This window comes from Amphiprion ocellaris, chromosome 18 (genome assembly GCF_022539595.1).
Source record: "Amphiprion ocellaris isolate individual 3 ecotype Okinawa chromosome 18, ASM2253959v1, whole genome shotgun sequence".
In the NCBI taxonomy this organism is placed as follows: domain Eukaryota; kingdom Metazoa; phylum Chordata; class Actinopteri; family Pomacentridae; genus Amphiprion; species Amphiprion ocellaris.
Window position 1 is genome coordinate 4,836,613 of NC_072783.1, and position 13,523 is coordinate 4,850,135.

Sequence of the window (13,523 nt, forward strand, 5' to 3'; positions counted from 1 at the left end):
AAGACTTTAACGGCTTCCTTTTCCCCTTAAACTCTCAAAGCCGGAGGCGTTTTTCTGTCCTTTCTCTTGCTCATCTCACAGATTCCTTCAAATTTTCTGGCTTTTCTCTTTCCTTTCATCTGCCTCCTTCTTTTACCCTTTTTTTGTCATTTTTATCGAGACACAGACTGTAATGGCTTGTAGCAGGGAGGCATTTAGTCATTAGCGTGTTGTTTACTTGAGTAGTTGCTGTAATAAACCTTAACAGAGAACAGACACGAAACCACAATCGGCTTTTTTTTGTTTTTAGAGGAGCTGAAGCCCAAAGGTGTGTAGAAGCAGATGATTATCATTAAACCCAATCGCTGCTCTTTTGCATAAAGCTGAACCGACACTCTGTGGTCTTGAGGTGTTTTCTTTTCAATAATAAGGCAGGATAATGTGGATTGTAACAGCAGGATCATCTAATAAAATCTGCTCACTAATTAGCATGTTAGATGAGACGACGTTTTGAAATTCCTGTGGTGAAAAATGGAAATAAACACATTTCCTGTTGGAAATTTGATGTAAATTTCCTCCAGTTCTGGACTGACCCCTGTAGTGAGCACAGCTAGCTTAGCATTCAGCTATGTTTGTTTACCCACCTGAGCTGTCAGGTAGCTAAAGTCCATACGTCTGTCTACATTAGAGGCAGTAAAGGAGGCTGTGTGAGGGTGTTTCTGCACGACGGTGACAGAAGCACACAAATGTTTGGCTTTCCTGTCTGTCTGCAAGGTAAAAAGGAAGCTAAAGTAAAAAAAGAAACGACAAAAGGTGGCTCTAATATGACAAATGTGTGCGTCAGAGGAAAAAGGGGAGCAAAAAGTAGGTTTGTAAAGTGAGAAGGGAGGGAATGATGAAGGGAAAGGAGTCAGCGGAGGACAGAGCGAGCTTGAGGAATGAGGACAGAGGGGATTTCAGGGGAAGGAGGGGCGGCTGCTGGCCTTTGTACTGTATGGCCTTGTTTGTTTTCTATACATCCCTCCCTTGCCTCCTTCCTCCACCCTCTGTCTTACAGCCACCCTAACAATCCTCTTTTTATTTCTTCCAGGGCGGAGACAAGCCGGGCTACGCCACGCAGGAGGCCTGGGGAAATCATTAACCGCTCACAAACACATGCAGCATGACTGGTAGGTCGTGTTCCGCCCGTCTCCTCACGGGTTTAATAAATGTATGTTTAACACGTGGGCGCAGGACTCGGCCCGAGCAAACCGCTGGGTTGTCGTCGGCGCTGTTTGTATAGGAATTCATTATCTAATCATAACAGTGATCTGTGGCACAGTACATACGCCCTCATGGCTGATCAGCAGCTCTGCTGATTACAAGGAGGGCCACGCTGCTCTCACTTTCCAAGTTTCCACTTCAGTTTACTCACTAATTAACAATAAATCCAACAATCTGTTGATCCTGCAGAGTTGTAACCTAAATCTGCACCTCTCATCGCCGTTATAACGAGCTTTATTTCATGATTAGTTGTGTTTCTGTGATATTTCTCATGTATTTTTACACAAACCTCCCCAAGTTTTGCAAAAAAAGTGACAGTTGTTTTTTAACTTTAAAAAAAGAAAAATTAAGCGAATCGTGATCTGAGTAATGTTATCTAGCTGTTTTTACAGTGAAAAACACATTTTGTATCAGCATATAGAATAAGGTCCACTATATTTAAAAAAATGTAACAATTAATCAGTTGTTGATTGGTAAAGCTACCTTCTATTGGTTCAGTAAATTGTCCAATGTTTTGCTTGTTTCTTCTTCTTTTTCAAGGGTTTTTAATGGTTTGCAAACATCTGGTTTGGTTTCCATCTTCTTCTACTGTGTATTTTACAACTACCATAGCTTATAGCACCACCTACTGATGTCTCCACACAAGCTAGTTTATTTGCTGCAAGGTAGGTAATGGTAAAAGGCCTAATTCGCATTTAGTTTGTTCTCTTTATTGCAACATGTTAAATCTTGGTTTCACTTTAGCTTGACGATTATATGGAAACACGGCTAATGGTCGCTGTTTTTAACACATCAGGCAGCTCTAGAAACACAGTTTTATAGGGGTTTGGTTGGTTGAGACCAAAAACAGAGCTACAAATGTGGTGAATATTGGACAGATTTGCCAGGTAGAAACAAAAAAAACATTTGTGGATTTACATCTCAAGTAGAATCAGTTTCCCATAGTTTAAACTAATGTTGTGTTCACAATGTGCTTCTACTGCCTTTAAAATGGCCAAAAACATGTTTTTGTATATTTCAATCCTGAGGTCTGTACTACGAAGCAGGGTTTGTTGTTAATGAGGCTTCTGGGGTCTGACACTGGGTTTCTGGGTCTGTATCGGAGGTTCACCAACTCATGCTGCTAACCCATTCTGGAGCAGGTTATATCGAGATAACAGATCAATGCGTATGAAAGCATCTCCTACTGACCAATCAATTCCCTTCGCGTGGATCCCGTGGAGTCGGATAGTGACTCGAGCGAGAGTTTTCATAGTCCGTCTAAACCTTTTTCTTTGGAGTATGAGAAATATAGATTCCCAGTGAAGTGGACTCCAGTCTTCCTCTATTTATTTTATTTCCTGCCCACTCTGAGCAATTTCAAAGCAATTTTATTTTCTATAGGCCTTTGTGTTGCGATGTATAATCCTAAAACAGAGACCGATGAAGGCCTTGTACTTGTTGACCTTTTAAGATTTGCTTCAAGCCTTTTGACTGGTTTTAATTCAGTTTTTATACAAATGAGACGTATTTAGTGGAACACACAGTTGTAACTGTAGTTGGATCTCCTTGAGGAATATCTGTCTCCAGATTTGTCTGTTTTTTTTGCCATCTGGTGCACTGTACTCTAGATTTTAAAACCCTGGTTGACTTAACAAGTTGGTACTCAGCTTAGTGTGAGTGCAGTTGTTGGATTTAATGAAATACTGGCATTCATTCTTGAGGGTTTTTGCTTCCTGACAGAAACATCTGCAGACCTTCCTCATAGGTGAACATCATTATGAGCTCCTCGGTGTGTTTTTGTGGCACAAAATGAAGCACGAGATCAGAGTTCTGTCTTTTTTATTCATCTTTTTGCGCCAAGATATCCTCTTTCCAGCTGCGGCTCTACGTCGTCTCTGTAAACTCGATACTGTCCAGATATTTTTGTACTGCCGGCGCCTGATAGGAACCCATGAATGTGCTGTTTCCTGGAGGTTTGTTGATTTGCTCTGACAACTTTTGCATGCTGCCCGAGGATAGCCAACTCCTTGCACTCCTAATTCTCTGTGCTTGCTACAAATGTGTTAATATTAAAGTTACATATTTCCATATTTCGAGCCAAAATAAAAGCAGGAATCTGGCACTAGTCGTCTTTTATATCTCAATAAAGACGGTGCCAGCTAATGTTACGTAACAGGATCTTAACAAGCCTGACTGATGGCTGTGGATTGTTCCTGTTAGAATATTCATTTGTCAGAGGGACGAGGGGCTGCAGAGATTTGACATTTGTTTTGCATCCCGACAGTGTGATGATTTATTTACCCTCCAAACCGAACGCAACCATCATCTTTCTCTGCAAACTGTATCTCTGCAAAGCGACGGAAGCGTCTGAGTGCGTGCAGACGTCTTCATTAAGCCGCGGTGCTGGAAGTGACTGGAAAGCCTGAAGGAATGCTCCCATTTTCATGGTTTTTTATTCCGGCTTTAAGCGACAGCAGCTCTTTGTACACTGCTCTGAAGCAGATCATTTGGTTTTGTCGCTTTAGCCTCACACCTTGGAAGGTTTTAACCCTCCAAGCCCGACAGAAACACTTTGCATCCTAATTTGAATCCCTTCTGTTTGTCTCTCTAAGTATTCATTGCAGCGAGGTGCAGCGCATAATGAGACCAAGTATCCATCAGATGTAATCGCAGTCCATTTGCACAGCCATAACTCATCGTTGCATATATCTGTGAATATCTAGATATGTTAATACCTCTATAATGCAGTGATATGTTAATAGCATATCACAAGAAAGAGTGTTGGGAGAATGAGATGAACATTTTTCTGCAGGTATGTGGCCTCTTTAGCAGATAAAATATTACTTGCTTCCAATTTGCACATATTTTCCCTCCATTTCTGCATCATCCAGTATCCCACTATGCACAATTACTGAAAAGACATTTCTACTTTTAGCATATTATGGTGAGATATGTGCAAAAAGAGGGTAAAGTTATGATGTAAAGTGTTCTTTTTCCTTGATATAAAGTCTGACATCTGCAAGTTTTGGCTTATAAAACGATGTAAGATCTTGATTGTTCCGGGAAAAAAGAGAAAACTTAATATGTTAATATCTATGCAGTACAATGATGTCTTAATATCACATCAGAATTTTACCCCATTTTCCAGGTCACTAAGTATCTCCACATTGCTGACAATTCCCCCTACACAGTTATCAAACGATATCTCTTTAAGTGGAAGAAAAAAAGTAAATTTGTGATGCAAAATGTTCTTTTTCCTTCATATAAAGTCTTATATCTGCAAGTTTTAGCTTATTTTATAATGATGGAAGATCATGATTGTTCTAAAAAAGGAAAAACTAGCTATGTTAATATCAATGCGGTACAGTGGCACATTAATGTCATTTCAGAAGACAGAGTGTAGGGGTGAAAGCGGTGAACATTTTCCTGGTTTGTCACCTCAGTTAGCACGTATTTTACCCCATTTTCTAAATCACTAAGTATCTCCACATTCCAGACAATTTCCTCTACGCAATTATCAAATGATATCTCAGCATTTTAAGGTGAGATATGTGCAAAAACATAAGAAATTGAAATGTATTTTTCCTTAATAATATGAAGGCTGATATAAAAAAGTCTGCAAGTTTTGCCATAAAAAACGATGGAAGATTTTGACTGGAAATAAAAAACAGAAGACAAAATGAGTTATTATGTATGTAGTGCAATGTAGGGTGAGAGGTGAACATTTTCCTCCTTTGCCACCTCTGCAGTTATGTGAACCTTTCAGTGAATAAAACAACAAGTTATTTCCAATTAGCACATATTTTCCCCCCATACATTTTCCTACCATCGTGGTTCTGATGTTTCCAGATTCCAGACAATCTTCCCTTCACATTTATGCACAGATATCTCCACTGCTCAGCGTTTTAGGGTGAGATACGTGCAAGAACGTGGTGAATTTATGATGCAAAATGTTCTTTTTACTTGATGTAAAGGCAAATGTAAAAGGATCTGCAAATTTTATTATATCAAACAATGAGAGATGTGGATAACCCAGACTAATCTGTAAAAAAAAAAAAACTAGAAAAAATGTTATATATGCAATTATAAGTTAATATATGACAACATTTAGCTGGTTTGACACCACCAATTTTCCCCAATTTGTACATATTTTCCCCTTAATTTCTTCTTCTATCACACCTTTCTGCTTCTGATTTTACCAGACAATCTCCCTGCACACATATTACAGTGAGAGAAATGCAAAAATCTAAGAAAATCAAGACGCAAATGTCTTTTTTTCCCCCTGAGAGTCTGAATATTTTATCATATCATGTGATGGAACATCTGGATAACCTAAAGATACAGCGAGTGCACAAGATCCTAAAAGTAAATGTAGTGAAATTACGCCTGAAAACAGCCGAGGGCTCATAGTGCTGATGGTTATAACGGGAGAGCAGGTTATAAGTGAGACGTTTCTCAGTGCTGAAACCTGAAAACCGGCAGTTTAACTCAGCGTTTAATGGAGCGCCATGCGGCTGGATTTGTGATTGAAAGAAGCTGAGTTAAATTTAAATACAGCATCAGCATCGAACAGCAAACTCCCGTCCTCCTCTTTCTGCTCTCGCAGCGGGAGAGTAAAAGAAGGGAAGCACATAATTGCGGTTTAATCCCCGCTCTAAGTCCGTGCAGCTTTAGAGAGGAGCTCGGACCGGGACGAGACACACCAACCTCCAGAGATGTTTGGACAGATGTTCGCTGAGGACGGCTTTACGGACAGAGATCTGATGGAGGCAGCCGTCAGTCGCAGGTTGGAGCCATTGCTGCTCGGACCAGACGTGGATATTTCACTGAGCGGCCATTTTTGTTTGCAGCATCGTGTTGAGTTGCCACGGTGATGAGTTCCCATCACCGGGTAGGATGCAAAGAAGTCACTGTTGTAAATATTCGACAGTTTGATAATATTTGAGTAGATTTAATCGTTTCTTGATGCACAATAAAACCGCGTCAAATTTAACCTTTAATATTGATCAAGTCACGATGCAAGTTTCATAAAAAAATGTAAAGATTTTATTGATCTTGTCGTCTACATTTATCCATTATTAACTAAAAAGATGGATGACTGGTGCTTCTCATTTAAACTTTAAATGAAGAGTATGATGAGTAATATTTGTACTTCTTTGCACTAAATTCGATTATTCTCGTATTTTATAGATTATTATGTTATTATTTTACTGGTCCGGCATACTTGTGATCAGATTGTGCTGTATGTGACCCCTGAACTAAAATGATTTAAAGTTTAATTTCATGTAGCTCAATCCTCTGAACCACAAACCCCCCTTTCAAGTTTGAAATGCATGTTAATTTTTTTTAAAGTCACCTAATTTTCACCCTTAATCAGAGCCAGAAATTTAAAAATATATAAAATTTTCAACTTTCTGATGGCCATTAAAGTATTTGTGCATGAAATTCAGTTCAATTAACCAAATTTAAGCTTAAAAATGGAGATATTTTATCTATAAATCACTTTATTCTACATGTTACACATAGAAATTCACCAAAACTAGACCATTTGCGTAAACTAGATTCTGTAAAGAAAAAAAAAAAACCTAAAAGTTCTGCTCTTCATGATGCACCTGTGAAGCTATGACTGACTCGTGTGCAACAAACAGTCATGTGGCAAAAAATAAGAGAATTATCATCTGACCTGTGGGAAATTCAGGGATTGTTAGGTTGAACTGCAGGCTGTGTTTGCACAAAGCAGATATGAGACATATTTGGGCACAGATGAGAGAAAATTAAACACGCTTGATCAATAAAACAGGAGCAGCATGGCTTAAAAACAGGCTTCAGAAGAAGACACATTCAGCATGGTGAAACATCTTCCTGGAGTTGACTTTTTTCCAAACTATTTGTGGCATAGAAGGCATTTTTGAGTTCTTTTTGCCTCTAGTTGTGTTTGCGTTGTTTCCGCAGAGGTTCAGGACTTTATATTGCGGTGAAAAATGAGCCCATAGTGAAGAAAACTGCCCAGAAACCGCTCGGTGCTTGGAGGGTTAAGCTACAGCAGCAGTAAGTGGTGCTCACTAGGATATAAGTGCTACATCCGGGATCCGTATATGATTGTTTACTCGCCTCACTTAAGCTATAGAACGTTTAGCGAGAACTGCGAGATGAGATGTAACTCTGCACTCTCGGTCAGCAAAGCAGAGCGTCTTCAATGTCATGCTGTAAAGGGAGAAGCCTCGGTGATTCATGACGCTTGTAAAAGCCGTAAAACGTGCCTCCTCCTCCTCCTCCTCGGCGGCAGCGGCGCTGACCTTTCAAGCCTCTTTGGGGAAGGTCTTTTCTCCTCCCACCACAGGATACGTGTGAAGGAGGAGGAATCTAGTCGGTGGAGGGGAGGAGGACATTCTAGAAGGTGTGTTTAGCCCCAGGAAGCAGCGAGTGTTTCAGAGCCGAGGTGGTGCAGACTCACACTCCAGGGTTCAGGGGTTGATGAGCATGCATGCGTGTGCACGAGGCGAGGCACCGCATGTTCACATGCGTTTGTGCGTCTTTAAGCAGGAGACAGGCGGGGTGTTAGGCGGGGAGCTGGGATCGGTTTCCCATCGCCGGGCTGCAGGCAAGCATTCTTAACACCTCGTAAATCTCACCTGCTGCTACAGGACGGCTGCTGCACGCCCACACACATGCGCGCGCCCCACATTTGAGGTAACGCTTGTTGTCTGCGGCCCGAGAGTCGGTCACGTCAACGGCCGGGGTGAAATTGGAAAACTTAAAGTGATGTATAATCTGTCTGCGCTGGAACAGAGCGGCTCTTATTCGGAATGTTCGGACAAAGACAAGACGTAACCGGAGGGAAAATAAGAAAATCTGACGCTGTCGAGGCTGAGTTTTACCGACTGAAGCCCGCTTGTGTTGGAAATTCTTTGATTTTTGTGCTTTAAAACCAGTGACTAGTGACTGATCAACTGATTCTTTAATCTTCGTGTTCGTACGTGTCCGATTCCAGCTGACATGACAGAATAATTACAGCTTTCCTGATTGAAAATGGCTTTTCTGCATTTTCTCTCCCAAGAAGCCAAAGTTTTGTTCCTTTTTTTAAAATTTTTTTGAGGTTTTTTAGCAACTTACAAACTTCTAGTTTTGTGTTTGACTTCTTCTACTCTGTTTATTGTGGCCAGCATCAATTATATCACCACCTTCTGACAAGAGCTTAGTTTATAAAACTGCTTCTTTATTTTGAAATTTCTACAACATTTTAAAATTTAGCCATAGACTCCCTTGACAATTTGTATTAAAACATGACTATAGATGCATATAATCACTGACATGATACATAATCAGAACTTTTTGTGACCTATCCCTTTTTTTCTCATGGTGTACTTTAAATTTTTACTGTATTATGGCCTTTAAGTGTTTTTTTAATGAAATTACCTGAATAGACAAGCTGTTTATGTCAATATGAAGGTGATACACTAATATTTAATAGACTACACTTCCTTTTAAGTGGGTCACAAGCCTCAAAATTTACACTAAAAATATGCAAAGATGTATGCTTTTGACAGTAACTAGTACCTTTCATGAAGTGTTACTTAAAATGAAGGGGAAAAAAGTATAAGTGGCTGAAAATACAACATAAAACCCAGTCAGAATGAACTAAATATTACAGAAATGATGAGATAAGTCTAGTATGTGTTTTTGCTATAAAACATGCGAGAACATGTCAAGCTGAAAGGAAAATTCCAGATTCTCGTCAGATTTTTTTGGCTTAAAAGAGGCCAAGAAATGATCTGAACTGCGTTGTTTTCTGTCAGATAACCTGGAGGCTTGTTCACAACCTGCCAGATCATATGATGGTGCTGCTTCTTAGTAATTGACCAGATAAACCTGAAGACACTTCAGTGTTTCCTTTGTTTTAGTGCAAAAAAAGTACATTCTGAAAATGTTCAGATTTAAGGAATTATCTTTTTACAAAACATCATGAACAACCTGAAATTGAAAAATACAAAAAAATGACAAAAAGAAGACAAAATATTTTAAAAATGAGACAAAAATGACAAAAAAATGAGACAAACGACACAAAACAAAACAAAATTTAAAATTAGACAAAAAAGTTACAAAGCGACAAAAAAACTCATTAATAAATTATACAAAATGACAAAAAATAAGACAAAAAACAGAAGCGGGACAAAAAGGAAACACAAAATAAGAAAAACAAGCAACAATACAGCAAAAACATGAGACAAACCGCAAAAGTCGGCCAAAAAAAAGACAAAAACAACAAAAATGAGACAAAATATTTCAAAAGCGAGACACAAAATGACAAAAAATGAGACAAACGACACGAAGCAAAACAGAGACAAAAATTTTGACAAAAAAGTTACAAAACGACAAAAAATGGACAAAAACGTACAAAAAAATTACACAAATGCGACAAAAAATGACAAAAAAGCCACGAAACAACAAAAAAAGACAGACAAAACAATGAACAAAGCAAAACACAAAATGACAAAAATAAGACAGAAAAAACACAAGCGAAACAAGAAGGAAACACAAAACGAGAAACAAAACAAAGACAAAAGTCAGACAAAAAAGGACAAAAAAACCCCAAGAAAAATAAGACAAAATATTACAAAAATGAGACAAAACGACAAAAAGACAAAACCTAAAAACACGGCGATACGAGCGCTGATAAACTGGAGTTTTCTCAACTAAATGCTAACAAATGAGAGTCACAATGAACTTGCATGACGTGTTGCAGAATCAATAATGTCAGGAAAGAGAAAAGAGAAAAAAAGAAGCCAGATGTTCCTGGAACGGTGACATTTCACCCAGCTTGTCTTCTGACATACATTAGAACAAAGTAAAGTTAATGGAGGCGGCGCCGTCGGTCCAACCCAGCGAATTAATCTGCAGCACAGTAGCCTGAGGTGGACTAATCCTTCCTCCAATTCATCCCATTCCTCGTCAATTCACCCACTTTTTACATTAGTGCTCACCGAGTTTCAGTCACAGTCCAGATCCAGTCTCAACATGATGCTTTTCACAAAAATATAGCCTTTTTTTCATTTTAATATCATGACTGTCATTCAGTTCGGGCTTCCCCCAAGCAGAGACCTTCCCACTCGGCCAGATGTTGCACATTTCTATCATTTAAAGCTGTGGCAAGCAGTATTTTTTTGTAATTCAAGAGGCTTCTGCATCTCCTCTTGGCTCCGTTTTCTTTTGGCCAATCTGGGTCGTTTCACTCAGTTCAAAAAGAGCAGCGAAGTTTGTGCAGAAAGTAGGACAAAGTGGGGAAAACAGGTTAGACAAGAGGACTTTTATTCAGTCGTACAGGTATTAAATTAAATTATCTGAATATATACTACCTTTCAAAAGTTTAAAAACAGAGAGAAAACATAGTAAAAATACAGTAAAAAAATATAAAAATCCAGTGAAAATATAGAAAATATATAGTAAGATACAATAAAAATATAGAAAAAATATAGTAAAATACAATAAAACTATAGTAAAAATACAGTAAAAATATAGTAAAAATACAGTAAAATACAGCAAAAATATAGAAAAAAATACAATAAAAATACAGTAAAATACAGTAAAAATATAGAAAAAATACAGTAAAAATATAGTAAATTAAAATATAAATATAGAAAAAATATAGTAAATACAGTAGAAATATAGTAAAAAATACAGTAACAATATAATAAAAATATAATAAAATATGTTAAAAATACAGTAATAATACAGTAAAAAATACAGTAAAAATATATTAAAACATTTAAAAACACAACAAAAATATAGTGAAAATGAAGAAAAATATAATAAACATATATTAAAAATACAATAAAAATATATTAAAAATACTGCAGAAATATAGTAAAAAATACATTAAAGATATAGTAAAATATATTTAAAAACAGTAAAAATGTAGTGAAAATATAGTGTAAATATATTAAAAATACAGTAAAAATATGTTTAAAATACCGTAAAAATATACATTACTGTTCAAAAGTTTGGGCTTATCCAGACAATTACGTTTGAGAAAATGTCAGAAAAAATTCTCAAGCTTTGCAATTTCTACCTGTTTTCTTTGTTTCCTGTCTTATTGTTACTGCACAGCCTTGTAGAGTCACTTTGCATTTCATTAAAACTCCTGAATACTAAAAAAAAAAAAAAAAAAAAAAAAAAAAAAAACAGCAAAAAGATGGAATATTTAGTTAAATGAGGCTTTTCTTCTGGCTAAATCCAAAAAACAAGCAAAGAAGAGTGAACAGAGTGTCACTTAAAGCAGCCACGTCCTTAATTTTGCACAACTTTAAGCCTTAATACAATCAAACTGTTCGAGTTATATAAACATTCACCTCTTGTGGAGTCGTCATTAACAGCTAATTTAGCTATAGAGACCAAAACTGTTTTCCTACCAGGCTGTAAATTGTGTTTATTTCTGCTGTAACGCTGGACATTTTAACATGGGGGTCTGTGGGGATTGACTCACTTTTAGATCCAGCCTCTAGTGGTCATTTGAGGAACTGCAGTTTTTACATGTTATCTTCTTAATGTCATTTTTTTTGCCCTAAAATGATGCCACACTTTGAATTTTCCTGCCCATATAAATAATTGTAATTGTAAATGTGCCATTTTTGCCACTACATTTGGCGTTTAAAGTCGTTTTTTTCGCGCCACCTATCAACAAATGAATCAAAACTCTGTTGACTAAGATTCTTCTCAGTTTGATCAGCTGTTCTGGTCCATCCCTGAGCCAGCTGCTGATATATAGATGAGCAGAGAACAGTGTACGGTTCCCTGTTCACATGGTGTTTTAGCGGATTAATCCGACAGGTCACAGTGGAGATGTGCCTTATTTAACCTTTGCTGCATTTTTATGATCCTCGGGAATTATGGTGTCGGTAATAGCATTTAACCCTTAAAATCTCATCTCCTCCAATGAAAATTATATATTTGGATGTTTCATACCATGAACATAATCCCTTTTGGATTAGAAACCGATTGTGAAAAAGAATAATTGCGGGCTGCACGTTGATGGAAATGAATCTTTAGGTTTGTTACAGATGAAATCCAGCGAGTCTGAATGGGTATTTTTGAGATTTTAGTATTTACACTGCAGTTAAAGGTGGAAACGCTGCTGATTTGATTCATTTTAATTTCCTCTAGGCAAGGCTAGTTTATTTGTATCGCACACTTCATACATACAGTGAACATTTGACTGACATGACTGATCAGCTGTTTCTTTAATCTTCACTTTCAAACATCATAAAACGTGCCCCAAAACCAGCAGACACGAAAGAATAATTACAGCTTTCCTGATTGAAAACAGTTCCTCAAGACTTTTCTTCATTTTCTCTCACAAAAAGCCAAAATTTTGTTCATTTTTTATACTTTGTGAAGGTTTTTTAGCGACTTACAAACTTCTAGTTTTGTGTTTAGCTTCTTGCCAATGTAGATTATATCGCCCCCTTCTGGCCAGAGTATGCAGCTTAGTTTAAAAAAAAACGGCTTCTTTATTTTGAAATTTCTGCAACATTTCAAAATTGAGCCACGGACTCACTTGAACATTTGCATTAAAACATGACTACAGATTGCATAATAATCACTGACGCTGATTTTTTGTGACCTCTTGCTTTTTTTTTTCCTGATGGTGCACTTGAAATTTCTACTATATTATGGCCTTTAAAAATTTTTTAAATGAAATTATCTGAATGGAAAAGCTGTTTATTCAGTATATATTCAGTATGAAGGTGATACAGTAATATTAAGTAGTCACAAGTAGGCTGCACTTCATTTTAAGTGCCTCAGAATTTACAATAAAAAAGTGCAAAAATAAATGCTTTTGACAAAAACTAGTACCGTTCATGAAGTGTTACTTAAAATGAAGGAAAAAAGCATTTAAGTGGCTACAAATACAACATAAAGCCCAGTCAAAATAAACTAAATACTGTAGAAAGCCCCCTGAGGTAGTCATGGAAACAAAGACTTGTTTAACTTTTGTTGCTCTTTTTAGGAGATAAAACTCAAAACAAACAAAAAGAACAGAATTAACATTGCTTCATTTTGTCTATTTTCATAACTTGCTCTTTAACGCTTAATTTTAAAGTAAAAAAATTAATGCAGGACTTTTTATTTGTCACTCTATGAAGATTGTTGAGTACTTCTACCAACATTTAGTCAGATAAAGGTGAAATTAATCAACATAGATTTTATGTGCCTTATCTGAGCGCTGTGGAGCTGAATTTCTGTTCAGATGATGGTCCGACTGTTGCAACGTAGCCACAATTCAAACAAAATATTATAGAAAT

At 37.1% G+C, this 13,523-nt stretch overlaps 1 protein-coding gene across 3 annotated transcripts in view; it reads left to right on the top strand.

The window, feature by feature from the left end:
- Positions 1-13,523, top strand: part of LOC111575976 (thyroid hormone receptor alpha) — a 283,113-nt gene that overhangs the window by 114,223 nt on the left and 155,367 nt on the right. For 2 of the 3 annotated variants that reach the window (XM_023281440.3, XM_055004866.1), the window contains one exon: positions 1,070-1,148. The gene's annotated coding sequence lies outside the window, so the exon portion shown is untranslated. The other variant, XM_055004867.1, reaches the window with a different exon arrangement.